At 39.2% G+C, this 26,471-nt stretch overlaps 1 pseudogene across 1 annotated transcript in view; it reads right to left on the bottom strand.

Annotated features, from left to right (window-relative positions):
• LOC308617937 overlaps nt 1-25,985 on the bottom strand; it is a 127,562-nt pseudogene extending 101,577 nt beyond the window's left edge. The window contains exons 1-2 of the transcript in view: nt 25,670-25,985; nt 25,456-25,575 (exon numbers count right to left, since the gene is read on the bottom strand). The product of the transcript in view is annotated as an uncharacterized misc_RNA (transcript). The remainder of the gene's footprint in view (nt 1-25,455; nt 25,576-25,669) is intronic.
• Nucleotides 25,986-26,471: the final 486 nt, after the last annotated feature.

Here is a 26,471-nt window from a genome sequence, read left to right as displayed (position 1 = left end):
CCATAGTGGCTGTACCAATTCACATTCCCACCAGTAGTGCAAGAGGGTTCCCTTTTCTCCACACCCTCTCCAGCATTTATTGTTTCTAGATTTCTTGATGATGGCCATTCTGACTGGTATGAGATGATATCTCATTGTAGTTTTGATTTGCATTTCTCTAATGATTAATGATGTTGAGCATTTTTTCATGTGTTTGTTGGCAGTCTGTATATCTTCTTTGGAGAAATGCCTATTTAAGTCTTCTGCCCATTTTTGGATTGGGTTGTTTGTTTTTTTGCTATTGAGCTGCATGAGCTGTTTATAAATTTTGGAGATTAATCCTTTGTCAGTTGCTTCATTTACAAATATTTTCTCCCATTCTGAGGGTTGTCTTTTGGTCTTGTTTATGGTTTCCTTTGCTGTGCAAAAGCTTTGAAGTTTCATTAGGTCCCATTTGTTTAACATTGTTTTTATTTCCATTTCTCTAGGAGGTGGGTCCAAAAGGATCTTGCTGTGATTTATGTCATAGAGTGTTCTGCCTATGTTTTCCTCTAAAACTTTGATAGTTTCTGGCCTTACATTTAGGTCTTTAATCCATTTTGAACTAATTTTTGTGTATAGTGTTAGGGAATAATCTAATCTCATACTTTTACATGTCCCTGTCCAGTTTTCCCAGCACCACTTATTGAAGAGGCTGTCCTTTCTCCAGTGTATATTCCTGCCTCCTTTATCAAAGATAAGTTGACCATATGTCCGTGCGTTTATCTCTGGGCTTTCTATCCTGTTCCATTGATCTATATTTCTGTTTTTGTGCCAGTACCACACGGTCTTGATTACTGTAGCTTTGTAGTATAGTCTGAAGTCAGGGAGCCTGATTCCTCCAGTTCCATTTTTCATTCTCAAGATTGCTTTGGCTATTCGGGGTCTTTTGTTTTTCCAAACAAATTTTGAAATTTTTTGTTCTAGTTCTGTGAAAAATGCCAGTGGTAGTTTGATAGGGATTGCATTAAATCTGTAGATTGCTTTGGGTAGTAGAGTCATTTTCACAATATTGATTCTTCCAATCCAGGAGCATGGTATATCTCTCCATCTATTTGTATCATCTTTAATTTCTTTCATCAGTGTCTTATAATTTTCTGCATACAGGTCTTTTGTCTCCTTAGGTAGGTTTATTCCTAGATACTTTATTCTTTTTGTTGCAATGGTAAATGGGAGAGTTTTCTTGATTTCATTTTCAGATTTTTCATCATTAGTGTACAGGAATGCCAGAGATTTCTGTGCATTAATTTTGTATCCTGCTACTTTACCAAATTCATTGATTAGCTCTAGTAGTTTTCTGGTAGCATCTTTAGGATTCTCTATGTATAGTATCATGTCATCTGCAAACAGTGACAGCTTTACTTCTTCTTTTCCAATTTGGATTCCTTTTATTTCCTTTTCTTCTCTGATTGCTGTGGCTAAAACTTCCAAAACTAAGTTGAATAAGAGTGGTGAGAGTGGGCAGCCTTGTCTTGTTCCTGATCTTAGTGAAAATGGTTTCAGTTTTTCACCATTGAGGACAATGTTGGCTGTGGGTTTGTCATATATGGCCTTTATTATTTTAAGGAAAGTTCCCTCTATGCCTACTTTCTGCAGGGTTTTTATCATAAATGGGTGTTGAATTTTGTCGAAAGCTTTCTCTGCATCTATTGAGATGATCATAAGTTTTTTCACCTTCAATTTGTTAATATGGTATATCACATTGATTGATTTGCGTATATTGAAGAATCCTTGCATTCCTGGAATAAACCCCACTTGATCATGGTGTATGATCCTTTTAATTTGCTGTTGGATTCTGTTTGCTAGTATTTTGTTGAGGATTTTTGCATCTATGTTCATCAGTGATATTGGCCTGTAGTTTTCTTTCTTTGTGACATCCTTGTCTGGTTTTGGTATCAAGGGGATGGTGGCCTCGTAGAATGAGTTTGGGAGTGCTCCTCCCTCTGCTATATTTTGGAAGAGTTTGAGAAGGATATGTGTTAGCTCTTCTCTAAATGTTTGATAGAATTCGCCTGTGAAGCCATCTGGTCCTGGGCTTTTGTTTGTTGGAAGATTTTTAATCACAGTTTCAATTTCAGTGCTTGTGATCGGTCTATTCATATTATCTATTTCTTCCTGAGTCAGTCTTGGCAGGTTGTGCATTTCTAAGAATTTGTCCATTTCTTCCAGGTTGTCCATTTTATTGGCATATAGTTTCTTGTAGTAATCTCGCAAGATCTTTTGTATTTCTGCAGTGTCAGTTGTTACTTCTCCGTTTTCATTTCTAATTCTATTGATTTGAGTCTTCTCCCTTTCTTTCTTGATGAGTCTGGCTAATGATTTTTCAATTTTGTTTATCTTCTCAAAGAACCAGCTTTTAGTTTTATTGATCTTTGCTATCGTTTCCTTCATTTCTTTTTCATTTATCTCTCATCTGATCTTTATGTTTTCTTTCCTTCTGCTAACATTGGGTAATTTTTTACTTCTTTATCTAATTGCTTTAGGTGCAGGGTCAGGTTGTTTATTCGAGGTGTTTCCTGTTTTTTAAGGTGGGATTGTATTGCTATAATCTTCCCCCTTAGAACTGCTTTTGCTGTGTCCCATAGGTTTTGGGTCATCGTGTCTCCATTGTCATTTGTTTCTAGGTATTTTTTAATTTCCTCTTTGATTTCTTCAGTGATCACTTCGTTATTGGGTAGTGTATTGTTTAGCCTCCATGTGTTTGTACTTTTTCAGATCTTTTCCTGTTATTGATGTCTACTCTCACAGCATTGTGGTCGGAAAAGATACTTGATACAATTTCAATTTTCTTAAATTTACCAAGGCTTGATTTGTGACCCACGATATGATCTATCCTGGAGACTGTTCCATAAGCACTTGAGAAAAATGTGTATTCTGTTGTTTTTGGATGGAATGTCCTATAAATATCAATTAAGTCCATCTTGTTTAATGTATCATTTAAAGCTTGTGTTTCCCTATTTATTTTCATTTTGGATGATCTCTCCATTGGTGAAGGTGGGGTGTTAAAGTCCCCCACTATGAGTGTGTTACTGTCGATTTCTCCTTTGATGGCTGTTAGTATTTGCCTTATGTATTGAGGTGCTCCTATGTTGGGTGCATAAATATTTACAATTGTTATATCTTCTTCTTGGATCGATCCCTTTATCATTATGTAGTGTCCTTCTTTGTCTCATCTAATAGTCTTTATTTTAAAGTCTATTTTGTCTGATATAAGAATTGCTACTCCAGCTTTCTTTTGATTTCCATTTGCATGGAATATCGTTTTCAATCCCCTTACTTTCAGTCTGTATGTGTCTCTAGGTCTGAAGTGGGCCTCTTGTAGACAGCATATATATGGGTCTTGTTTTTGTAATTATTCAGCCACTCTGTGTCTTTTGGTGGGAGCATTTAGTCCATTTACATTTAAGGTAATTATTGATATGTATGTTCCTATTCCCATTTCCTTAGTTGTTTTGGGCTCGTTATTGTAGTTATTTTCCTTCTGTTTTCTTTCTTGCCTAGAGAAGTTCCTTTAGCATTTGTTGTAAAGCTGGTTTGGTGGTGCTGAACTCTCTCAGCTTTTGCTTGTCTGTAAACGTTTTATTTTCTCCATCAAATCTGAATGAGATCCTTGCTGGGTAGAGTAATCTTGGTTGCAGGTTTCTCTCCTTCATCACTTTAATTATGTCCTGCCAGTCCCTTCTGGCTTGTAGAGTTTCTGCTGAGAGATCAGCTGTTAACCTTATGGGGACTCCCTTGTGTGTTATTTGTTGTTTTTCCCTTGCTGCTTTTAATATGATTTCTTTGTGTTTCATTTTTGACAGTTTGATTAATATGTGTCTTGGCATATTTCTCCTTGGATTTATTCTGTATGGGACTCTCTGTGCCTCCTGGACTTGATTAACTATTTCCTTTCCCGTATTAGGGAAGTTTTCAACTATAATCACTTCAAATATTTTCTCAGTCCCTTTCTTTTTCTCTTCTTCTTCTGGAACCCCTATAATTTGAATGTTGGTGCGTTTAATGTTGTCCCAGAGGTCTCTGAGACTGTCCTCTGTTCTTTTCATTCTTTTTTCTTTATTTTGCTCTGCAGCAGTTATTTCCACTATTTTATCTTCCACCTCACTTATCCGTTCTTCTGCCTCAGTTATTCTGCTATTGATCCCATGTAGAGTATTTTTCATTTCATTTATTGTGTTTTTAATCGATGCTTGGTTCATCTTTAGTTCTTCTAGGTCCTTGTTAACTGTTTCTTGCATTTTTTCTATTCTATTTCCAAGATTTTGGATCTGGGAAATAGAATCTTGGATCAGCTTTACTATCATTATTCTGAATTCTTTTTCTGGTAGACTGCCTATTACCTCTTCATTTGTTAGGTCTGGTAGGTTTTTATCTTGCTCCTTCACCTGCTGTGTGTTTTTCTGTCTTCTCATTTTGCTTATGTCACTGTGTTTGGGGTCTCCTTTTTGCCGGCTGCAGATTCGTAGTTCCCGTTGTTTTTGGTGTCTGTCCCCAGTGGCTAAGGTTGTTTCAGTGGGTTGTGTAGGCTTCCTGGTGGGGGGGGACTAGTGCCTGTGTTCTGGTGGTTGAGGCTCGATCTTGTCTTTCTGGTGGACAGTTCCGCGTCTGGTTGTGTGTTTTGGGGTGCCTGTTGCCTTATTATGTTTTTAGGCAGCGTCTCTGCTAATGGGTGGGGTTGTGTTCCTGTCTTGCTAGTTGCTTGGCATAGGGTGACCAGCACTGTAGCTTGCTGGTCGTTGACTGAAGCTGGGTGCTGGTGTTGAGATGGAGATCTCTGTGAGATTTTAGCCGCTTGATATTATGTGGAGCTGGTAGGTCTCTTGTGGACCCGTGTCCTGAAGTTGCCTCTCCCACTTCAGAGGCACAGCAGTGACTCCTGCCTGCAGCACCAAGAGCCTTTCTTCTACCCAGCTCAGAATAAAAGGGAGAAAAAGTAGAAATAAATAATTAGTAGAAGAAAGGAAGAGAGAGAGAAAGAAAGGAAGAAGGAAAGAAAGGAAGGAAGCAAGAATGAAAGAAAGAAAGGCGGGAGGAAGAATGGAAAGAAAGAAAGGAGGGAGGGAGGGAGGAAGGAAAGAAAAAGAAAGAGTGAAAGGAAGAAGGGAGGGAGGGAGGTAGGGAGGAAGGAAAGAGAACCAAAGAAAGGAGGGGCGGAGGGAGTGACTGAGGAAGGGAATGTAGGAAGAAAAGTAAGAGCAGGTAAAGTAAAATAGAATAAAGTATAAAATATAGTAGCATTATTAAAATTAAAAAGTAATTATTGAAAAAAAACGGACAGATAGAACCATGGGACATATGGTGGAAGCAAAGCTATACAGAGAAAATCTCACACAGAAGCATACACATACACATTCACAAAAAGAGAGCAGGGGGAAAAATCGAATATCTTGCTCTCAAAGTCCACTTCCTCAATTTGGGATAATTCATTGTAAAAAGAGGAAAAGGGGGAAAACTCTAAAATCTTGCTCTCAAAGTCCACCTCCTTAATTTGGGATAATTCGTTGTAAAAAGAGGAAAATGGGAAAAAGTCTTAAATCTTGTCCTCAAAATCCACCTCCTCAATTTGGGATGATTCGCTGTCCACAGACGCAGGGCACATCAAGTGGACCGTGGAGCATTAATCCACTACCTCCGAGTCTGCACAGAGAGATTCCCCTGTCTCTTCTCTGCTCTCACAGCTCCCGGGTCTCAGCCTTGCACCTGGCCCCGCCTCTGCATGTATGTCGCCGGAGGGCATCCATTCTTCGCTCAGAGAGGACGGGTTTAAAGGAGCTGCTGATTCGGGGGCCCTGGCTCACTCAGGATGAGGGGAGGGAGGGGTGCACAGTGCGGGGTGGGCCTGCGGCGGCAGAGGCCAGCATGATTTTGCACCAGCTGGAGGCGCTCCATGCGCTTTCCCGGGGAAGCCGTCCCTGGGTCCCGGGACCCCAGCAGTGACGGGCTGCACAGGCTCCCCGGAAGTGGGGGTGGACAGTGACCTGCGCTCACACACAGGCTTTGTGACGGCGGCAGCAGCAGCCCCAGCGTCCCACACCCGTCTCCGGGGTCCGCTCCTTTAGCCGCGGTTCGCGCCCGTCTCTGGAGATTCTTTAAGCAGCGCTCTTAATGCCCTCTCCTCGCGCACTAGGAAACAAAAGGGAAGAAAAAGTCTCTTGCCTCTTAGGCAGCTCCAGACTTTTTCCCCGGACTCCCTCCAGGCTAGCCATGGTGCACTAACCACTTCAGGCTCTCTTCCTTCTGCCATCCCCAGTCCTCTCCCTGTGCTCCGACTGAAACCCGAAACCCGAGCCTCAGCTCCAAGCCCTGCCCGCCCTGGCAGCCGAGCAGACAAGCCTCTCGGGCTGTTATGTGCCTGAGGGCACCAATCCTCTGTGCCGCAATCTCTCCACTTTGCCCTCCACACCCCTGTTGCTGTGCTCTCCTCCACTACTCCGAAGCTTTCCCCCTCTGCCACCTGCAGTCTCTGCCCGTGAAGGGGCTTCTAGTGTGTGGAAACCTTTCCTCCTTCACGGCTCCCTCCCACTTGTGAAGGTCCCATCCCTATCATTTTGTCTCTGTTTATTCTTTTTACTTTTGTCCTACCCAGGTATGTGGGGAGTTTTTTGCCTTTTGGGGGTCTGAGGTCTTCTGTCATCATTCAGTAGGTGTTCTGTAGGAGTTGTTCCATGTGTAGATGAATTTCTGATGTATCTGTGGGGAGGAAGGTGATCTCCGTGTCTTAGTCTTCCGCCATCTTCCTCTCATCCTATGATATGTTTTGATGTGGCTCTCTTGGCTTATCTTCTTTTGGACCCTCTGTGCTTCTTGTACCTGGATATCTGTTTCCTTCTTCAAGTCTGTTTAGTTTTCAGCCATAATTTTATCAAATACATCTTAGACTCCTTTCCCTCACTCTTCTCTTTCTTGGACCTCTGTAATGCGAATATTGGTATACTTGATGTCTTAGAGGTCCCTTAAACTGTTCTCATTTTTTAAATTTATTTTTCTTTTTGCTGTTCCGAATGGGTGATTTCCTTTATTCTATCATCCAGATCATGTATATGTTCTTCTGTATCACCTAGTCTGCTGTTAATTCCTTCTAGTACAGTTTTCATTTTAGTTATTGTATTTTTCAGTTCTGACTGGTTCTTTGTTTTATTTTTTAATTAGTTATTAAAATTCTCACTGTGTTCACATATTCTTTTCCCTAATTCAGTTAGCATTCTTATTATTAATGCTTTGAATTCTTCATCTGACACATGGTTTATTTATGTTTCATTAGTTTTTCAGATTTTTTTGGTTATTGTTCTTTCAATGGGATCAAATTCCTCTGTCTTCTCATTTTGCTTAACTTTCTATATCTCAATAAAATCAAGTGAAACAGTTACCTATTGCAATCTTGAAGGGGTGTCCTTGTTTGGGAGCATCATTATACAGTCTGTGTGTGCCCAGTGGCTTTGGTGGGGAGGTTGATCTGATGTGAGCACAAATCATATCTTCCTTCAGGGTGTGCTGGCAGCCTTGGTAGGAGGTAGAGCTGGAGATGGAAAAGGTAGGTCCAGAGCCATGTGTGAGCTCAGGCTTCTTTACTCAGGGGCCTGTACCACCCTATCGATGGTTGGGGTTGGGTCCCAAGATGCTTGTGTAGAAGCCCTGAGAGTCACGTCTGAGTTTGTTCCATTCCCTTTAAGTGTGTGCTCTCCCTCTTCCCAACAGCAACACCCTTGCCCCAAAGGGAAGCAGTGCTAGAGCAAGAGGGGCTGGCACCAGGGCTCAGTGTGGGTTTGGCTGTGGCCACTGGCAGTCCCAGCCACGGTTAGAGGCTCAGAATGCATCTGATGTGCTGCCCCTATATGCACTAGTAATGGCTGCCCTCATCCCTTTGAGATGCTGCTGCAGTCCAAGACACCTTCATCTGTCACAACTGAGCTGTCCCCTTGGCTGCTGCAACCTTCACCTTAGAGTGAAGTTGCACTGCAGCCCAGGTGGGGCTTGTGTGGGTACTCAGTGTCAGCCACAGTGTGTACTGTGCTGACCCTAGCCACAGTCAGAGACCCAGACTGCTTCTGATATGCTACCTTTGTAAGTGCCTATAATAGCTGTCCCGGCCCTGTTCAGATACAGCTCTGGGTCTGAACCACATTTGTCCCTCACAGCTGAGCTTTCCCCTCAGCTGGAGCAGCCCTTGCTCCAATGTGCAGCTGCATCATGAAGCAAGTGGGTCTGGAACAGGCACTCAGCTTAGGCTGGGGCATGCACCTGAATGATCACAGGAAACTGACCAGCATCCTTTGCAGTTTCAATCCCCCATCTCTGCTGTGTTTTGGGAGTAAGCAAGTATGTATGTCTTCCTTAAAAGTGGAATCCAGGCTTCCCATAGTCCTCCTGTTAGTCCCACCAGCCCTCCAACCAGCCAAGGGTACTTGTCCTCCTGGTGTTGGACCCCAGGGTGGGGTCATTCAGTATGTGGCTCAAACCGCTCACTCCCCAGGGAGGTTAACCCTCCTATTCTGAGTCCCCTTCCAGGGCACAGGTAGTGACCCTATTGCTTCTCTTCCCTTCCTACCCAATTTCTTGTGGCTGTTCTTACAGCCTTGGTTGTACAAGAGTCTTTCTGTCAGTCTCCAGTTAGTTTGCAGTAAGAATTGCTCCACATATAGACGTTCTTGATGTGTTTATTGAGGAAAGTGAGTTGTGTCCTCCTATTCCACCATCTTGATCTGAATCCCTCTCATAAAATATTTTAGACCAGAGATGGAGTATAGCATTTTTAGATTAGCCAGTATGCACTTATACCTAACTTTTTTATGAAATTAAGTTCATAATTTTAAATTATACAATAGTTTGTGAAATATCTCATTACTGTTTTTATTTAGCAGACTGTGGACTCTAATAAATATATAAATTGTAAAATATTTAAAAAGAGCATATATGTTGTTATTTTTTTTAAAAATCACTCTAAAAGGAAACATGTATTTAAATACATTAATTTAAGATAAAAATTTATTTTAATTATTACTTTTTTCTCTAATATTGATTCATTTAAATTGATCAACTATTATAATGACTGACATTTTATAATAAATGGCAATATAATTAAAATTTAACAAATTTTACTAAATAAGCCATTTTTAAAATAATATTCAAGTTAAAGTCCTATTTAAAATAATTTTGAACAACTTGTTTAAGCTTATTATAATTAGTTTAACTAGCATTAGCCTGTAACTCAGGAAAACTTTTCCTGAGGCTTTTTCATCATTTTTTTGTCTTGATATTATTGTCTAGACTCCAAACTTTCAGATGTAGAAACTTAATTTCTTTTAATTAGAGATTAAATTTTGATACCTGAGGGAATTAAAACTTAAAATCACATTTTTCATAACACTTCTGAAAGTCTTACTCTCCGATGAAAGTTTAATGTAAAGAGGTAAACTTATATTTAAATTCTAATAGTACACTTCCCTGGAGTTGGATGATTTACATAAGCTCTACCAACCTTGTTTTTTTCCTTTTTTTTTTTTTCTTTAAAATAGAAACACCTCACAGGGTCTTAAGGAAATAAAAGGAGTCAATGTTGATTTAACACAGTTCTTACCATGAAGTAGGTGCCTAATTTTAGTGTCCTTTTTTTTTTCCTGAAAATACTTATTTTGCAAATATAGAGGATCCCTGGTAACTAAGTCTACATTTTTCTCTGTGGGGCAGCTATTGAAAAATAATTAGATTTGGAAAACTATGAATATTTTCATTACACTTTTCGGTCTCACTGTGTGTTTCCCTTTGATCTGCTGTTTCTTGCTAAATTGTCTCTTCTGGGTGAAAACTGAGATTCTTTACAGTTGCTTGTTATCTTAAAATATTTTTTAGTATGTAAACATATTTAAAGACAAAATACCATTAAAATTCAGAAAATAAACAGAATCAAAATCTTTGAGGGTAGAGCTGAATCATTCAGCATAAAGACTCCATCTACTCAGAGGTTCTCTCAACTTTTAGGGAAGAAACAGGAAAAAGTGATTGGGGTTTAATAATCTGTAATATATTATTCATCATGCCTTATAATATGCCATCAGCACTGTATACCTGGGTTTTATTTAATTCCATCTTCTCCCAAATCCAGTTATTGCCAAGAATTGTCAATTCTACCTCCTATATTTGCTGAGTATATCTATTTATGTTCATCCTCATTATCACTACTCTAGGGAGATACTAGACTCCAGGTTGTTCTGCTCAGATATGCAGCACAAATGAACTTTCTAACATGTCTGTCTGATGACGTTTGCTGTTGACTAAATGTTTGGGTCCCCCTCACCCACCACAGTCATTAGGTTGGACACTTAATCCCTAGTGTGATGGTATTTGGAGGTGGGACCTTTGGCATGTAAATGGGTTTGGATGAGTTTTATGGGTGTGGTGCCCCCATGCTGGGATTTGTGTCTATGATAGTTAATTGTAATCTCTAATGACTCTATTTCTAGTAGTAAATAGAGTACTGACAGTCCAGGGCATGGACTATTTATAGAGATATACAAATGATCCACATTAGATACTCCTAATCAACAACTTTAAAGAAACAAGAAGCCAGGTGACTCTGTATATGACACTTTTGAACCTTTTTAGAAAACTAATGAAACTAACTGATAGTTTTGTTATGAATATCCTTGTGTGCATGCATTTTTTCTTTCCTCTCATTCCCTTATCACATAAGATAAGATATATTGTCTTTATATATCATATTACCTAAGGTACAATATCAAAAAGAAGAATAAACATCACTCAAGGAGTTTGCTTCTTCTCCGGGGCAAGGGGTTAGTGCAGTTTTGATTGTACACAGGATAATTGTACCACATTAGACCTTGTTATTATCTTTATTTGGAAATTAAGTATAGTTTAAGGATATATGGGTTTCAAGTTGTTAAGGAGTGGACATGTGATGGTTAATTTTATGTGTCACCTTGACTGGCTCTCAGGAGCCCAGATATTTGGCTAAACATTATTTTTGGATGTGTCTGTGGGAACGTTTCTGCATGAAATTAGCATTTGAATCAGCGGGTTCAGAAAAGCAGTTTGCCTTCTGCACTGTGGGTGAACACCATTCAGTTCCTTGAATAGAACAAAAACACAGAGAAAGGAAGACTTGAGTTATTGCTTAAGCTGGGACATTGATCTTCCCCCACCAGTGGCACTCCTACTTCTCAGGCCTTAAGACTCTAGCTGAATTACACTAACTTGCTCTTGTGGGGCTCCAGTTTGCAGATGGCTGATAGTGAGACTTCTCAACATCTATAATTGTGTGAGCAAATTTCTTATAATAAATATTTTTATTATATAAAGATTTATATCCTATATATAAACAGGATATAAATCTAAGCAGGATTTATATCCTGCTATATATATCCTATTAGTTCTGATTCTCTAGCGAACCTTAATACTGTGCCTTAAAAAGGGATGAAAAGACCATAGTACTCTCCACCATGTAAGGATATAGTAAGAAGGTGGTCATTTGCATACCAGGAAGAGGGTTCTCACCAGGAACTGAATTGGCCGGCCCATTGATCTTGGACTTTCCAGCATCCAGAACTACCAGAATTAAATTTTTGTTGATTAAGCCACCTAGTCTATTATATTTGTTATTGCAACCCAATAAGATAAGTCAGTGTTATTCCACTTCAAAGATGTTCCTATGGTTTCCTCTGGTTTTCTGCTTCTGTTTTGTAAATAAGTTCATTTGTATCATTTTTTTAGTTTCCACATAGAAGTGATATCATATGATATTTAACTTTCTCTGGCTTACTACACTTAATATGATAATTTCTAGGTCCATCCATGGTGCTGCAAATGGCATTATTTCATTATTTTCTATGCTGAGTAATATCCCATTGTATGTACATACCACATCTTTCTTTTTTTCCCCCATTCATCTTTTACCTATCTATCTATTTATTTATTTATTTTATACATACACATGTATGTATTCTTTTTCAGATTCTTTTCTCATATAGGTTATTATGGAATATTGAGTAGAGTTCTCTATGCTATACAATAGGTCCTTGTTGATTATTTTATATATAATAATGTGTATGTTAATTCCCCAGCCTCCTAATTTATCCCTCCCCACAACCATTCCCTCTTTGATAACCATAAGTTTGTTTTGAAATCTGTGTCTGTTTCTGTTTTGTAAATAAGTTTATTTGTATCTTTTTTTAGATTTGACATATAAGTGATATCATATATTTGTCTTTCTCTGTCTGATTAAGCTCAATGAATATGACAATTTTTCCATCCATGTTGCTGGAAATGGCATTATTTCATTCTTTTTTATGGTTAAATAATATTCACACACACACACACACACACACACACACACCACATCTTCTTTATTCATTTATCTCTTGGTGGACATTTAGGTTATTTCCATGTCTTGGCTATTATAAATAGTGCTGCAGTGAACATTGAGGTGCATGTATCCTTTCAATCCATGTTTTTCTTGGGATATATACCCAGGAGTGGGAATGCTGGATCATATGGTAGCTCTATTTTTAGTTTTTTAAGGAACCTCCATACTGTCTCCATAGTGGCTGTACCAATTTACAACCCTACCAACAGTGTAGGAGGGTTCTCTTTTCTCCACACCTTCTCCAGCAATTATTGTTTTGTAGACTTTGTGATGATGGCCATTCTGACTGGGGTGAGGTGATACTTCATCTTAGCTTTGATTTGCATTTCTCTAATAATTAGCAGTGCTGAGCATCCTTTTATATGCTTTGTGGTCATCTGTATGTTTTCTTTGGAGAAATGTCTATTTAGATCTTCTGCCCAATTTTTGATTGGGTTGTTTGATTTTTTGCTATTCAGCTCAATGAACTGTTTGTATATTTTGGAGATTAATCCTTTGACAGTCACAACATTTGCAAATATTTTCTCCCATTCTGTGGGTTGTCTTTTCATTTTGTTTATGGTTTTCTTTGCTGTGCAAAGCCTTTTCAGTTGAGTAAAGTCCCATTTGTTTATTTTAGGAGGTGGATTACTCTAGGAGGTGAATCAAAAAAGATACTGCTGCAATTTATGTCAAAGAATGTTCTGCCTAGGTTTTCCTCTAAGAGTTTTATAGTATCTATCTTACATTTAGGTCTTTAATACATTTTGAGTTTATTTTTCTATATGGTGTTAGAGAATGTTCTGATTTCATTCTTTTACATGTATCTGTCCAGTTTTCCCAGCACCACTTATTGAAGAGACTGTCTTTTCTTGATTGTACAGTCTTGCATCCTTTGTTGTGGATTAATTGACCATAGGTGCATGAGTTTATTTCTCAGCTTTCTATCCTGTTCCATTCATCTATATTTATATTTTTGTGCCAGTACCATGCTGTTTTGATTACTGTAGCTTTGTAGTATAGTCTGAAGGCAGCTAGGCTTATTCCTCCAGTTCCGTTTTTCTTTCTCAAGATTGCTTTGGCTATTTGGGGTCTTTTGTGTTTCCATACAAATTTAAAAATTCCTGTTCCAGTTTTGTAAAAAATTCCATTGGTAATTTAATAGGGATTTCATTGAATCTGTAGATCACTTTGGGCACTATAGTCATTTTGACAATATTGATTCTTCCAATCCAAGAACATGGTATATCTTTCTATCTGTTAGTGTCACCTTCAATTTCTTTCATCAACATCTTATGGTTTTCAGAGTACAAGTCTCTGCCTCCTTAGGTAGGTTTATTCCTAGGTATTTTATTCTTTTTGATGTCATGGTAAATGGGCTTCTTCCTTTAATTTCTCTTTCTGATCTTTTGTTGTTAGTGTATAGAAATGCAAGAGATTTCTGTGTATTAATTTTGTATCCTGCAAGTTTACCAAATTCATTGGTGAACACTAGTAATTTTCTGGTAGTATCTCTAGTATTTTCTATGTATAGTATCATGTCATCTGCAAACAGTGACAGTCTTACTTCTTTTCCAATTTGGGTTCCTTTTATTTCTTTTTCTTCTCTGATTGCTGTGGCTAGGACTTCCAAAACTATGTTGAATAACAGTGGCAAAGGGTGGACATCCTTGTCTTGTTTCTGATCTTAGAGGAAATGCTTTCAGTTTTTCACCATTGAGAATGACGTTTGCTGTGGGTTTGTTGTATATGGCCTTAATTATGTTGAGATAGGTTCCTTTATGCACTTTCTGGAGCGTTTTTATCATAAATGGGTGTTGAATTTTGTCAAAAACTTTTTCAGTATCTGTGGAGATCATATTTTTTTTCTTTAATTTGTTAATTTGGTGTATCACATTGATTGATTTGTATATATTGAAGAATACTTGCATCCCTGGGATAAATCCCACTTGATCATGGTGTATGATCCTTTTAATGTATTGTTGGATTCTGTTTGCTAGTATTTTGTTGAGGATTTTTGCATCTATGCTCATCAGTGATATTGGCCTGTAAGTTTCTTTTTTGTGATATCTTTGTCTGGTTTTGGTATCAAGGCGATTGTAGAATGAGTTTGGGAGTGCTCCCTCATCTGTAACATATTTGTTTTTTTTTTTTTTTTTTTTTTCTTTTTGCGATATGCGGGCCTCTCACTGTTGTGGCCTCTCCCGTTGCGGAGCACAGGCTCCGGATGCGCAGGCCCAGCGGCCATGGCTCACGGGCCCAGCCGCTCCGCGGCACATGGGATCCTCCCAGACCGGGGCACGAACCCGTATCCCCTGCATCGGCAGGCGGACTCTCAACCACTGCGCCACCAGGGAGGCCCACATATTTGTTTTTTGTCTCATTTTTTTCTAATGGTTGGGGCTGTGTTCCTGTCTTACTGGTTCTTTGGCCTGAGGTGTCTGGCACTGGAGTTTTCAGGCAGTTGGGTAGAGCTAGATCTTGGTGCCAAAATGAGGACCTCTGGGAGACCTCACACTGATTAATATTTCTTGGGTTCTGAAGTTCTCTGTTAGTCCAGCGGTTTGGACTTGGCACTCCCACCACAGGAGCTCAGGCCCGACCCCTAGCCTGAGAAACAAGATCACAAAAGTTATTCGGCCAAAAACAAAACAACAGAAAAGAACTTGGCAGTGGGGGGCAGGGCTTAGGCAGGAGTGGGGCTTAAGCAGGGGCGGGGCATAGGCTCAGGCACATGACCAGAAAAGGCTATGAGGTGTGGGGTGGCAGGGCTTGGGCTCAGCAGCACAACCAAAGGAGACCCTGGATGGTGGAGATTCATGCCCAGGAACCTAGCAGGCTTGCCTGGGCTGAAGGGAGCAGGGGAACTGTTGGCTGCATTCCCCTCTGATCCCCTGAAAGTCTCTCCCAATCCCTGCTTATCCCTCATCTGAGTGGGCCCCTTCAGGCATGGAAACCCCTCCCTTTCCCCAGTTGTTTCTCAGGAGCACCAGTCCTGTCCCACCTCCAATTCTCCTCCCCCCATGTCCTACCTGGTCATGCAGGGGTTCCTCCCATCGCCTTAGGTGTTTGAGGTCCCCCACAAGCTCCTGGTAGGTGCCCTAGTTGTGAGGATGTGAACTCTGCCATCTTGACTCTGCCCCTCTCGTCATGTTTTCTTTTTCATTTGTCTCTAGATATTTTCTGATTTACTCTTTGATTTTTTCAGTAATGCATTGGTTGTTTAGTAGCATCTTGTTTAACCTCCACATATTTGTGTTTTTTAGTTTTTTTCCCTGTAGTTGATTTCTAATATCATAGTATTGTGATCAGAAAACATGCTTGATGTGATTTCAATTTTCTTAAATTTATTGGGTCTTGCTTTATGGCCCAGCATGTGATGTATCCTAGAGAATGTTTCAGGTGCACTTGTGAAGAATGTGTATTCTGCTGCTTTCAGATAAATGGTCTATAAATATCAATTAACTCCATTTGGTCTAATGTGTCATTTAATGCCTTCATTTCCTTATTGGTCTTCTGTGTAGATTATCTGTCCATTAACATAAGTGAGGTGTTAAAGTTTCTTCTTATTATTATGTTACTGTAAACTTCTTTTATGGCTGTTAGCATTTGCCTTATATATTGAGGTGCTCCTATGTTGGGTGCATATATATTTATAATTATTATAGCTTCTTCTTGGATTGATCCCTTTATCCTTTATGTAGTGTCCTTCTTTGTCTCTTGTAACAGTCTTTTTTTAAAAGTCTATTTTGTCTGACATGAGTATTGCTACTCCAGCTTTCATTTGATTTGCATTTGCATGGAATAACATTTTCTATCCCCTCACTTTAGGCTATATGTGTCCCTAGATCTGAAGTGGGTCGCTTTTAGACAGCAAATATATGGGTCTTGTTTTTGTATCCACTCAGCCAGTCTGTGCCTTTTGATTGGAACATTTAATCCATTTACACTTAAGGTAATTAGCGATAGGTAGGTTCTTATTGCCATTATGTTAATTGTTTTGGGATTATTTTCATAAGTCTTTCCCCCCCTTCTTCTTTTGTTCTCTTTTCTTGTGACTTGGTGACTGTCTTTAGTGTTGTGTTTGGATTCATTTTTCTTGTGTGTGTGTGTGTGTGTGTGTATCTATTGTAGATTTTTGGTTTGTTGTCACCATGAGGTTTTGATATAGCAATCCATATATAAACAAGATTGTTTTAAGTTGCTGCTCTCTTAATTTCAAATGCATATCCAATATCTGCATTTGTACTCTCCTCTTCTCATGATTGCTGGGTTTTGGGGTTTTTTTTTTTTTTTAGTTTTTTTTTTAATTTTTAAATTTAATTTTATTTTTTTATACAGCAGGTTCTTATTAGTCATCAATTTTATACATGTCAATCCCAATTGCCCAATTCATCACACCACCATCCCCACCCACCCGCGGCTTTCCCCCGTTGGTGTCCATACGTTTGTTCCCTACATATGTGTCTCAACTTCTGCCCTGCAAACCGGTTCATCTATAACATTTTTCTAGGTTCCACATACATGCGTTAATATACAATATTTGTTTTTCTCTTTCTGACTTACTTCACTCTGTATGACAGTCTCTAGATCCATCCACGTCTCAACAAATGACTCAAATTTGTTCCTTTTTATGACTGGGTAATGTTCCACTTTATATATGTACCACAACTTCTTTATCCATTCGTCTGTCGATAGGCATTTAGGTTGCTTCCATGACCTGGCTATTGTAAATAGTGCTGCAATGAACATTGGGGTGCATGCATCTTTTTGAATTATGGTTTTCTCTGGGTATATGCCCAGTAGTGGGATTGTTGGGTCATATGGTAATTCTATTTTTAGTTTTTTAAGGAACCTCCATACTGTTCTCCATAGTGGCTGTATCAAGTTACATTCCCATCAACAGTGCAAGAGGGTTCCTTTTTTTTTCTTTTTTTTTTTTTAACAGAAAGAAGTTTAATAACATCCTTCAGTTTTTTTTTTTGCTTTATAAAAAATTTAATCAGTTATACATATACATATGCTCCCATATCCCCTCCCTTTTGCGTCTCCCTCCCACCCTCCCTATCCCAACCCTCCAGGCGGTCACGAAGCACCGAGCTGATCTCCCTGTGCTATGAGGCTGCTTCCCACTAGCTATCTACCTTACGTTTGGTAGTGTATATATGTCCATGCTGCTCTTTCACTTTGTCACAGCTTACCCTTCCCCCTCCCCATATCCTCAAGTCCATTCTCTAGTAGGTCTGTGTCTTTATTCCTGTCTTACCCGTATGTTCTTCATGACATTTTTTTTTCTTAAATTCCATATATATGTGTCAGCATACAGTATTTGTCTTTCTCTTTCTGACTTACTTCACTCTGTATGACAGACTCTAGGTCCATCCACCTCATTACAAATAGCTCAATTTCATTTCTTTTTATGGCTGAGTAATATTCCATTGTATATATGTGCCACATCTTCTTTACCCATTCATCCGATGATGGACACTTAGGTTGTTTCCATCTCTGGGCTATTGTAAATAGGGCTGCTATGAACATTTCGGTACATGTCTCTTTTTGAATTATGGTTTTCTCAGGGTATATGCCCAGTAGTGGGATTGCTGGGTCATATGGTAGTTCTATTTGTAGTTTTATAAGGAACCTCCATACCGTTCTCCATAGTGGCTGTACCAATTAACATTCCCATCAGCAGTGTAAGAGTGTTCCCTTTTCTCCACACCCTCTCCAGCATTTATTGTTTCTAGATTTTTTGATGATGGCCATTCTGACTGGTGTGAGATGATATCTCATTGTAGTTTTGATTTGCATTTCTCTAATGAGCAAAGATGTTGAGCATCCGTTCATCTGTTTGTTGGCAGTCTGTATATCTTCTGTGGAGAAATGTCTATTTAGGTCTTCTACCCATTTTTGGATTGGGTTGTTTGTTTTTTTGCTATTGAGCTGCATGAGCTGCTTATAAATTTTGGAGATTAATCCTTTGTCAGTTGCTTCATTTACAAATATTTTCTCCCATTCTGAGGGTTGTCTTTTGGTCTTGTTTATGGTTTCCTTTGCTGTACAAAAGCTTTTAAGTTTCATTAGGTCCCATGTGTTTATTTTTGTCTTTATTTCCATTTCTCCAGGAGGTGGGTCAAAAACGATCTTGCTATGATTTATGTCAGAGTGTTCTGCCTATGTTTTCCTCTAAGAGTTGATAGTGTCTGGCCTTACATTTAGGTCTTTAATCCATTTTGAGCTTATTTTTGTGTATGGTGTTAGGAAATGATCTAATCTCATACTTTTACATGTCCCTGTCCAGTTTTCCCAGCACCACTTATTGAAGAGGCTGTCCTTTCTCCAGTGTATATTCCTGCCTCCTTTATCAAAGATAAGTTGACCATATGTCCGTGCGTTTATCTCTGGGCTTTCTATCCTGTTCCATTGATCTATATTTCTGTTTTTGTGCCAGTACCACACTGTCTTGATTACTGTAGCTTTGTAGTATAGTCTGAAGTCATGGAGCCTGATTCCTCCAGCTCCATTTTTCATTCTCAAGATTGCCTTGGCTATTCGGGGTCTTTTGTGTTTCCATACAAATTGTGAAATTTTTTGCTCTAGTTCTGTGAAAAATGCCAGTGGTAGTTTGATAGGGATTGCATTGAATCTGTAGATTGCTTTGGGTAGTAGAGTCATTTTCACAATGTTGATTCTTCCAATCCAAGAACATGGTACATCTCTCCATCTATTTGTATCATCTTAAATTTCTTTCATCACTGTCTTATAATTTTCTGCATAGAGGTCTTTTGTCTCCTTAGGTAGGTTTATTCCTAGATATTTTATTCTTTTTGTTGCAATGGTAAATGGGAGTGTTTTTCTTGATTTCACTTTCAGATTTTTCATCATTAGTATATAGGAATGCCAGAGATTTCTGTGCATTAATTTTGTATCCTGCAACTTTACCAAATTCATTGATTAGCTCTAGTAGTTTTCTGGTAGCATCTTTAGGATTCTCTATGTATAGTATCATGTCATCTGCAAACAGTGACAGCTTTACTTCTTCTTTTCCAATTTGGATTCCTTTTATTTCCTTTTCTTCTCTGATTGCTGTGGCTAAAACTTCCAAAACTATGTTGAATAAGAGTGGTGAGAGTGGGCAACCTTGTCTTTTCCTGATCTTAGTGGAAATGGTTTCAGTTTTTCACCATTGAGGACGATGCTGGCTGTGGGTTTGTCATATATGGCCTTTATTATGTTGAGGAAAGTTCCCTCTATGCCTAATTTCTGCAGGGTTTTTATCATAAATGGGTGTTGAATTTTGTCGAAAGTTTTCTCTGCATCTATTGAGATGATCATATGGTTTTTCTCCTTCAATTTGTTAATATGGTGTATCACGTTGATTGAATTGCATATATTGAAGAATCCTTGCATTCCTGGAATAAACCCCACTTGATCATGGTGTATGATCCTTTTAATGTGCTGTTGGATTCTGTTTGCTAGTATTTTGTTGAGGATTTTTGCATCTATGTTCATCAGTGATATTGGCCTGTAGTTTTCTTTCTTTGTGACATCCTTGTCTGGTTTTGGTATCAAGGTGATGGTGGCCTCGTAGAATGAGTTTGGGAGTGTTCCTCCCTCTGCTATATTTTGGAAGAGTTTGAGAAGGATAGGTGTTAGCTCTTCTCTAAATGCTTGATAGAATTCACCTGTGAAGCCATCTGGTCCTGTGCTTTTGCTTGTTGGAAGATTTTTTATCACCGTTTCAATTTCAGTGCTTGTGATTGGTCTGTTCATATTTTCTATTTCTTCCTGATTCAGTCTTGGCAGGTTGTACGTTTCTAAGAATTTGTCCATTTCTTCCAGGTTGTCCATTTTATTGGCATAGAGTTGCTTGTAGTAATCTCTCATGATCTTTTGTATTTCTGCAGTGTCGGTTGTTACTTCTCCTTTTTCATTTCTAATTCTATTGATTTGAGTCTTCTCCCTTCTTTTCTTGATGAGTCTGGCTAATGGTTTATCAATTTTGTTTATCTTCTCAAAGAACCAGCTTTTAGTTTTATTGATCTTTGCTATCATTTCCTTCATTTCTTTTTCATTTATTTCTGATCTGATTTTTATGATTTCTTTCCTTCTGCTAACTTTGGGATGTTTTTGTTCTTCTTTCTCTAATTGCTTTAGGTGCAAGGTTAGGTTGTTTATTCGAGATGTTTCCTGTTTCTTAAGGTAGGATTGTATTGCTCTAAACTTCCCTCTTAGAACTGCTTTTGCTGCATCCCATAGGTTTTGGGTCATCGTGTCTCCATTGTCATTTGTTTCTAGGTATTTTTTAATTTCCCCTTTGATTTCTTCAGTGATCATTTTGTTATTAAGTAGTGTATTGTTTAGCCTCCATGTGTTTGTATTTTTTACAGATTTTCCTGTAATTGATGTCTAGTCTCATAGCATTGTGGTCGGAAAAGATACTTGATACAATTTCAATTTTCTTAAATTTACCAAGGCTTGATTTGTGACACAAGATATGATCTATCCTGGAGAATGTTCCATGAGCACTTGAGAAAAATGTGTATTCTGTTGTTTTTGGATGGAATGTCCTATAAATATCAATTAAGTCCATCTTGTTTAATGTATCATTTAAAGCTTGTGTTTCCTTATTTATTTTCATTTTGGATGATCTGTCCATTGGTGAAAGTGGGGTGTTAAAGTCCCCCACTATGAGTGTGTTACTGTCGATTTCTCCTTTTATGGCTGTTAGTATTTGCCTTATGTATTGAGGTGCTCCTATGTTGGGTGCATAAATATTTACAATTGTTATATCTTCTTCTTGGATCGATCCCTTGATCATTATGTAGTGTCCTTCTTTGTCTCTTCTAGTAGTCTTTATTTTAAAATCTATTTTGTCTGATATGAGAATTGCTACTCCAGCTTTCTTTTGGTTTCCATTTGCTTGGAATATCTTTTTCCATCCCCTTACTTTCATTCTGTATGTGTCTCTAGGTCTGAAGTGAGTCTCTTGTAGACAGCATATATATGGGTCTTGTTTTTGTATCCATTCAGCCACTCTGTGTCTTTTGGTGGGAGTATTTAGTCCATTTACATTTAAGGTAATTATCGATATGTATGTTCCTATTCCCATTTTCTTAATTGTTTTGGGCTCGTTTTTGTAGGTCTTTTTCTTCTGTTGTGTTTCTTGCCTAGAGAAGTTCTTTTATCATTTGTTGTAAAGCTGGTTTGGTGGTGCTGAACTCTCTCAGCTTTTGCTTGTCTGTAAACGTTTTAATTTCTCCATCAAATCTGAATGAGATCCTTGCTGGGTAGAGTAATCTTGGTTGCAGGTTTCTCTCCTTCATCACTTTAATTATGTCCTGCCAGTCCCTTCTGGCTTGTAGAGTTTCTGCTGAGAGATCAGCTGTTATCCTGATGGGGATTCCCTTGTGTGTTATTTGTTTTTGTTGCCTTGCTGCTTTTAATATGATTTCTTTGTGTTTCATTTTTGACAGTTTGATTAATATGTGTCTTGGCGTATTTCTCCTTGGATTTATTCTGTATGGGACTCTCTGTGCCTCCTGGACTTGATTAACTATTTCCTTTCCCATATTAGGGAAGTTTTCAACTATAATCTCTTCATATTTTCTCAGTCCCTTTCTTTTTCTCTTCTTCTTCTGGAACCCCTATAATTCGAATGTTGGTTCGTTTGATGTTGTCCCAGAGGTCTCTGAAACTGTCCTCTGTTCTTTTCATTCTTTTTTCTTTATTTTGCTCTGCAGCAGTTATTTCCACTATTTTATCTTCCACCTCACTTATCCGTTCTTCTGCCTCAGTTATTCTGCTATTGATCCCATCTAGAGTATTTTTTATTTCATGTATTGTGTTTTTAATCGATGCTTGATTCATCTTTAGTTCTTCTAGGTCCTTGTTAACTGTTTCTTGCATTTTGTCTATTCTATTTCCAAGATTTTGGATCTGGGAAATAGAATCTTGGATCATATTTACCATCATTATTCTGAATTCTTTTTCAGGTAGACTGCCTATTACCTCTTCATTTGTTAGGGCTGGTGGGTTTTTTTCTTGCTCCTTCTCCTGCTGTGTGTTTTTCTGTCTTCTCATTTTGCTTATGTTACTGTGTTTGGGGTCTCCTTTTTGCCGGCTGCAGGTTCGTAGTTCCCGTTGTTTTTGGTGTCTGTCCCCAGTGGCTAAGGTTGGTTTAGAGGGTTGTGTAAGCTTCCTGGTGGAGGGGACTAGTGCCTGTATTCTGGTGGGTGAGGCTGGATCTTGTCTTTCTGGTGGGCAGGTCCACGTCTGGTGGTGTGTTTTGGGGTGTCTGCGGACTTTTTATGATTTTAGGCAGCCTCTCTGCTAATGGGTGGCGTTGTGTTCCTGTCTTGTTAGTTGTTTGGCATAGGGTGTCCAGCATTGTAGCTTGCTGGTCGTTGAGTGAAGCTGGGTGCTGGTGTTGAGATGGAGATCTCTGGAAGATTTTCGCCGTTTGATATTATGTGGAGCTGGGAGGTCTCTTGTGGACCAGTGTCCTGAAGTTGGCTCTCCCACCTCAGAGGCACAGCACTGACTCCTGGCTCCTCAATTTGGGATGATGTGTTGTCTATTTATGTATTCCACAGATGCAGGGTACATCAAGTTGATTGTGGAGCTTTAATCCGCTGCTTCTGAGGCTGCTGGGAGAGGTTTCCCTTTCTCTTCTTTGTTCTCACAGCTCCTGGGTCTCAGCTTTGGATTTGGCCCCGCCTCTGCGTGTAGGTCGCCGGAGGGCGTCTGTTCTTCGCTCAGACAGGACAGGGTTAAAGGAGCAGCCTCTTCGGGGACTCTGGCTCACTCAGGCCGGGCGGGAGGGAGGGGCACGGAGGTCGGGGTGAGCCTGCAGCGGCAGAAGTCGCTGTGACGTTGCTCCAACCCGAGGCGCGCCGTGCGTTCTCCCAGGGAAGCCATCCCTGGATCCCTGGACCCCGGCAGTGGCGGGCTGCACAGGCTCCCGGAAGGGCAGTGTGGACAGTGACCTGCGCTCGCACACAGGCTTCTTGGCGGCGGCAGCAGCAGCCCCAGCGTCCCACGCCCGTCACTGAGCTCCGCGCTTTCAGTCGCGACTCGCGCCCGTCTGTGGAGCCCCTTTAAGCAGCGCTCTTAATCCCCTCTCCTCGCGCACCAGGAAACCAAGAGGGAAGAAAAAGTCTCTTGCCTCTTCGGCAGCTCCAGAGTTTTCCCGGACTCCCTCCCGGCTAGCTGTGGCACATTAGTTCCCTTCCGGCTGAGTTCTCGCCGCCAGCCCCAGTCCTCTCCCTGCGCTCTGACCAAAGCCCGAGCCTCAGCTTCCAGCACCGCCGGGGCGAGCAGACAAGCCTCTTGGGCTGGTGAGTGCCGCTCGGCACCGATCCTCTGTGCTGTGATCTCTCCGCTTTGCCCTACCCAGGTATGTGGGGAGTTTCTTGCCTTTTGGGAGGTGTTGGGTCTTCTGCCAGCGTTCAGTAGGTGTTCTGTAGGAGTTGTTCCACGTGTAGCTGTATTTCTGGTGTATCCGTGGGGAGGACGATGATCTCCGCGTCTTACTCTTCCGCCATCTTACCCAGAAGTCCCCATGTTAATTTCTTCTGATTGCTGGTTTTTGATATTATATTTGTGATACCACGTCTTCTTTATCCATTCTTATGTTGATGGATATTTAAGCTGCTTCCATGTCTTGGCTATTGTAAATAATGTTCCTATGAATATTTGGGTGCGTGTCTCTTTTCTAGTTATTTTCTCCAGATATATGTCCTAGAGTGGGATTGCTGCATCATATTTATCTCTGTGTTTAGTTTTTTAAGAAACCTTCATACTGTTCTCCATAGTGACTGTACCAATTTACATTCCCACTAGCAGTATAGGAGGACTCCCTTTTCTCCACATCATCTCCAGCATTTATTATTTGTAGACTTTTTGATGATGGCCATTCTGACTGGTGTGAGGTTATACCTCATTATGGATTTGATTTGCATTTCTCTAAAAATTAGTTACGTTGAGCATATTTTTATGTGTCTGTTGGCCATCTGTATGTTTTCTTTGGAAAAATGTCTATTTAGGTCTTCTGCCCATTTTTTGATATTGAGCTATATAGCTTTTTGAATATTTTGGAAATTAATTCCTTATTGGTCTCATTATTTGCAAGTATTTTCTCCCATTCTGTAGGTAGTCTTTTCATTTTGTTTATGGTTTCCTTTGCTTGCAAAACTTTTAATTTTAATTAAGTCCCATTTGTTTATTTTTGTTTCCATTACTCTAAGAAATGGATCCAAAATTATATTGCTGCAATTTATGTCAAAGTGTAATCTGCCTATGTTTTCCTTTAGGAGTTTTATGATATCTGGTCTTACATTTAGGTCTTTAATCCATTTTGTGTTTATTTTTGTATATGGTGTTAGAGAATGTTCTGATTTCAGTCTTTTATATGTAGCTGTCCTGTTCTCCTAGCACTACTTATTGAAGAGACTCTCTTCTTCATTGTATATTCTTGCCTTGTTTGTCATAGATTAATTGACCATAAGTGTGTGGGTTTATTTCTCAACTCTCTATTCTGTTCCATTGATCTATGCATCTGTTGTTGTGCCAGTACCATACTGTTTTGATGACTGTAGCTTTGTAGTATAGTCTGAAGCCAGAGGGCATGATTCTTCCAGCTCTTTTCTTCTCTCTCAAGATTACTTTGGCTATTCAGGGCCTTTTGTCTTTCCATACAAACTTAAAATTCTCATTTCAGCTCTGTGAAAAATGTCATTGGAAATTTGATAGGGATGGCATTGGATACTGTCTTGTTAAGCAATAGATATTCAATTTTTAGCACAGTGCTTAAGAATATGGACAACTACTAAGGACAATTATTTGATTAAAAAAATGCAAACTTGGTATAGGTATACCTTGGAGATATTGAAGGTTTAGTTTCAGGCTACCACAATAAAGCAAATACCACAATAATGTAAGTTACATGATTTTCTTGGTTTCTAAGTGCATATAAAAGTTATGTTTATACTATACTGTAGTCTATTAAGTGTGCAATAGCATTATGTATAAAAAAACAGTGTACATACTGTAGTCAAAATACTTTATTGCTAAAAAATGCTAACCATCATATGAGCGTTTAGCAAGTTGTAATCTTTTTCTGGTGGAGGCTCTTGCCTTGATGTTGATGGCTGCTGACTGATCAGGGTGGTGGTTGCAGAAGGTTGGGGTGACTGTGGCAGTTTCTTAAAATAAGACAGCAATAAAGTTTGCCACATTAAGTCTTCCTTTCACAAATGATTTCTCTGTAGCATGTAATGATGTTTGATACCATTTTACCCACAGTAGAACTTCTTTCAAAACTGCAGTCAATCCTCTTAAATCCTAGCATTCTTTTATCAAATAAGTTTATGTAATGTTCTAAATCCTTCTTTGCCATTTCAATAAGCTGTATAGTATCTTCATCACCAGGAGTAGATTCCATCTCAAGAAACCACTTTCTTTGCAACTCTTCGTCCATTAATGTTTTGTCATGAGATTGTAGCAATTTAGTCACATCTTTAGGCTCTACTTCTAATTCTAGTTCTCTTGCTCTTTTCACCACATCTTCAACTACTTCCTCTAGTGAAGTCTTGAAACCCTCAAAGTCATCCATGAAGGTTTGAATCAACTTCTTTCAAACTCCTGTTAATGTTGGTGTGTTAGTCTCTTCCCACAAATCATGAATGTTCTTAATGGCATGTAGAATGGTGAATCTTTTCCAGAAGGTTTTAAATTAGCTTTGCTCATATCCATCAGAAGAATCACTATCTGGCAACTATAGCCTTACCAAATGTATTTTTTACCTAGTAAGTCTTGAAAGTTGAAATTACTTCTTGATCCATAGGCTGCAGAATGGATGTTGTATTAAAAGGCATGAAAACATCATTAATATTGTACATCTCCATCAGAGCTCTTGGGTGACCAGGTACACTGTCAGTAAGCAGTAATATTTTGAAAGAAATCTATTTTTCTGAGTAGTATGTCTCAACAGTTGCCTTAAAATATTAAGTAAACCATGTTGTAAACAGATATGCTCTCATCCAGGCTTTGTTGTTTCATTTCCAGAGCACAGGCACAATTGATTGAGAATAATTCTTAA

This window comes from Mesoplodon bidens, assembly GCF_964165515.1.
Source record: "Mesoplodon bidens genome assembly, chromosome: 5".
Classification (NCBI taxonomy): Eukaryota; Metazoa; Chordata; class Mammalia; order Artiodactyla; family Ziphiidae; genus Mesoplodon; species Mesoplodon bidens.
The sequence above is the reverse complement of the archived record's forward strand: the minus strand, read 5'-3'. Positions and strand labels throughout refer to the sequence as shown.